A 4,410-nucleotide genomic window follows, 5' to 3' on the forward strand; every position below is an offset into this window, starting at 1 on the left:
ATTTGGGGGTCTGCTACAGAGTGGGGACCCTGGCACCAGTGAGGGCATGGTTTTTCAGGGGCTCAGACCCTAGCATCAGTGAGGGTGTGACTTTTGGGGCTCAGGCTCTGGCGCCAGTGAGGGTGCAGATTTTTGGGGTATGTAGGTCCTGGTGCCAGTATGGTGCACTGACCCTGGTGCCAGAAGGTGTGATCTTAAAAAGCTGTGGTGGTCTAGTGCACCTGAGGTGCAATTTTATTTTATCTTTTTCTGGACTGAGACCAAAGGAGTTTGAGGCTGTTCCCTAGCTTTAAACTTGCAACTGCCTAACTGTGGAGCTGGTGGCTGGGCCTCTAGGGCAGGGAGGCCGGGCTCCAGATCAGAGCAGAAAAGGAGGGCCATGAGCCCCAAGACACCAAAAAAGGCTAGAGCCTCAGAGTCAAACTCTGTTTGGTGGGTTTAGACAGGGAGGCCTAGCTAGAGAAACCCCAGGTTCAAGGCCCGTGGAGGCGAAAAGTCCCAGTATATGAAATACAATAGGCAGTCTCCCACTTCCAAGAACATCAGCATAATAATTCTCATCAAGACATGGCAGGAGAGTACAGAGCAGGACATAAGAATCTTAAAGAAGACTCCAAGGGTGTCCCAAGTAAGGTGGAATTAACAGTGAAGATGGCGCTGGGGAGGGCGACCTGTTACAATCATATTCAGTTTATTCTCCACTGTAACCCCCAGGTCTCTTTCTGCAGAGCTGCTGCCCAGCCAAACAGTCCCCAGCCTCTACTGGCATCCTAAGTGCAGGACTTTGTACTTGTCCTTATTGAACCTCATGAGATTCCTTGTGGTCCAATCCTCCAATTTGTCTAGGTTACTCTGAATCCTAGCCCTACCCCCAAGTATACTTACTCCTCCCTCCACCAGCATGGTGTCGTCTGCAAACTTGCCTAAGGCGCACTCCATCCCATCTTCAAGTTGTTGATGAAGACACTGAACAAAACTAGCCCCAGAACTGACCCCTGGAGCACTCCATTGATTACCACCCTTTGAGCCTAACCAATACAGCAAGTTTTCTATCCACCTTACAGTTCACTTATCCAACCTATACTTCCTTAGCTTGCTTGTGAGAATGTTGTGGGATACTGTATCAAAAGCCTTGCTAAAGTCAAGGTATATCACATCCACTGGTCTCTCTGGATCCACAGAGCCAGTCTTCTCATGATAGAAGGCAATTGGGTTAGTCAGGCATAATTTGCCCTTGGTGAATCCATGGACTGTTCCTAAGCACTTTCTTCTCCAAGTGCTTAGAAATGGATTCCTTGAGGACTTTTTGTCAGTTTTGACATAGCTAAGTAGCTTGGAACCTGGATCATAACTGGTTTCCTTCATGATCCATAAATATGGTATTCCCCCATCTTGTCTTTAGGGCAGTGATTTTTTTCAACCTGCATGCTGCACTATCCTGGGATCCTGTAAGATATTTTTAAGGGTGCTGCTGGGTGCCACACAATATTAGCATGGTCATATTATTGTGCATAGCATCAAAAATATTATGACCTGATGTGGTCTTTCTGAGGTTTTTTTTTGTGGGTTTGTCTTTTTTTGGCAACAAAAGAATTGCTTTATTTTTTCTGTACTCAAAAAATGAGTGAAAGCTAAGAGTTGGCATCTTCCAAGGGGTGTTTTGAGTCTAACAAGGGGTGCCATAAGTCTAAAAGAATTACTTTCAGTTTAACAAGGTTAAGGCTCTGGGACCTTATATAGTAGCCTGTCTCAGAGCACACCTCCTTTCACACTGGATCACCCCCTTCAAAAAACAGTGTGGAGGAGGCAGTCACCTTTTATCCTATAGTTCAGTGTTTAGAGCACTTCCACAGGATGCTGAAGAGAATTTTAATTCTTGCCTCAACCTGAGAGGATTTAAATGTACATTTACCAGCTCCTAAGTTAACGTTCTAAGTACCCCAAGTTATGGGGTACTTTGGGATGGGAACAAGGGTTTCAGTCCTTCTTGCGGAAAGTGTTCTACATTGTGTGACTTTAGTATTCACTGGGCATGACTACCCATGACACTACATCTCCATAGCAATGCACTATGGCAACATAGCATTGGCGGGTGTTTACACATGACCAGAAGCTACTTGGCCATAGTGATCCACTCTCTCCTCTTGCAGCACATCACTATGGTGAAATAGCTGCTAAAAATAACTGTGCACTGCATGTATGGCGCAGTACGGGTTGTTACTGCATTGTGATTCAGTACTTCCAAAAATGCCCACCTGGTCTATCTACTGGCTCAACATGCTGTGGTCCCAGGCACACATGTAAACATGAATTGAGCCAGAGTTTATTGCTACAGGCTAATTGCATATTTAGATGCACCCACCGAGTCAGTCATGGTAAGCTAAATCACTTAATGGTTATAGCACTGTCTTGAAAGAGTGGAGACCTGAATTCCAGATCAGCCCAAAATAAACTACTTAATTTAGAATATTTTAAACACTCCTTGGAACAAGAGCTGAAAACTAAGCTTCCCTGTTTCAGATGGCTAAAGAGCTATGTTTACTTTCTCTGTCTGGCCAGTGAATATTTAGGTATTCCATGAAAAAGCTGTTCCACTTAAGAGGAGGGTGTGAGTAAGGGGGGGCGGGGTAGAACCCACTTGCTTCTCCAGCAGGGGGAGACTTACTGGGCACACCAGAACAGGCCATGCCAGGAAGGAAGATGATGTTGGGGGAACTGTGGTTCACCAGCAGTTGCTTAGTCCAAATCAGACTGTACCAGAGCTGCTAAGGTTTTTCCAGCTTGAGCTAGAGCCTGAAAGATGGCATGAAAGGAAAGAAAACAAAAACAACAGGAGTGTGCTGTAGTGGAAGGTGGCAGTGTGAGACCCAGGAGGGGAAGAAGGTACAGCTCCAGAGGGAGTAGAACCAGCTGCCTGGAGGCAGAGAGGCTTGGAGGAGCCTCAGTAAGCTGGGGACACCAGCAGTGAGCCTGTGGTAAAGAAAATGGCAGAGCCAGGAACTTTGCTGGGGAACAAACCAGTAGTGGGACAGGCGGATGTGCCCACTATAAGGTTTTCCTTTTTCATTCTATTAAAGGAGTGAGGAAAGGCTCTGGAGGGAGACGAGCCAGCTGCCTGTGCGTGGAGAGGCCCATAGGAGTCTCAGCAGGAGAGACTGGCAAGACCCAGGCTGGCTCAAGACTGTGCCCAGGTAAAAGTGCCTGATGATAGGGCCTTCAACCCAGGGAGAGGTAAACTTGACCAAGATTTTATTTCCCTTTAAATCTAAGGGGCATAGCCCCACAGAAAGAAAAAAGGAGAATGACACAAACATCACAAAGGCTCCTGAGTTGAAGCAAGAAAGCTCCACCTGTTATCTGCCAGATCTCCTAGTGCAGGAGCGGTATTTTAGTTCCTTTTGAGGCCCCAAAAGAAGTGCTGTCAAGGTCCAGGTGACCTGTATTTTACAGAGACAAGCAAGATAATATCAAGAGCCCATATGACAAGGTTGAATATGAGTCTGCCCATACAGATCCAGGGCATGATAAACTCAGTGACATCTGGGTGGTAAAATGCTGGGGTGTAGGGGAGATTAGAGCTCCAGAAGATGGGCTAAGCCTGGCGCACCAGAGTTGAGCTACCAGAGAATTGAAATCCTCCCAATTTAAAAGTCAAGCAAGAAATGGTAGGCAAGAAATGGGTAGTTCCTTGACATAGCAAGCTTTATTAGGCTTGAATACACATGGCACATCCAGGCTGGTCTCTGGGCCCCAAGGTCCTACTACATGCTGTACCAACAGAGGGCTCAAGATATACTCCCACCCCAGACTACCTTAACATTTGTTGGTTATTGTAGCCACCTGGAAGGACAAATATTTAGATTTTGAGTCCCTCAGGCAGAGGGGGCATTGAATGAAAGTCTCCCATAGCCTGGATGAGCTGACACATTTTCTAAACAGTGAAATATCAGGTAAAAGGAATCTGGGTACACTAAGGCAAAACTTGTGCACAAGTAGTTCATTAAGAATATCTGCCTATCTGCAATGAAAAGCATGTTCTTCAGAAGTAAAGGGATATACATGTACAAAATATAATTACAAAAGAGAACCCCCCCAAAAAAAACGACCCAAAAAAACTTGAGGAGAAGACTGGGCAGATTAAAAGATCCACTGCTCTCTAGAAATATAGAAGGCAACTGAAAAAAATTTGAACAGCTCTACTTGCTGCATGGACAAGCAATGACTGCAAGTCAAAAAACAGTCATTCTGGAAGGTAGTCTTGTAGGTGGTGGTAGCTGGTTTTGAACACTTAATTTCCCATTAATTTAGGGAAATGGAGCAAACTGAGAAACTAATGTAGAAATTTGAGAGGTATGTAACTTTATTTAAAAATGAAATGTATAAAAGATATGCTTTTAATCACAATAAACA

This window comes from Gavialis gangeticus, unplaced genomic scaffold (genome assembly GCF_001723915.1).
Source record: "Gavialis gangeticus isolate Ggan-Ray unplaced genomic scaffold, GavGan_comp1, whole genome shotgun sequence".
NCBI classification, from domain to species: domain Eukaryota; kingdom Metazoa; phylum Chordata; order Crocodylia; family Gavialidae; genus Gavialis; species Gavialis gangeticus.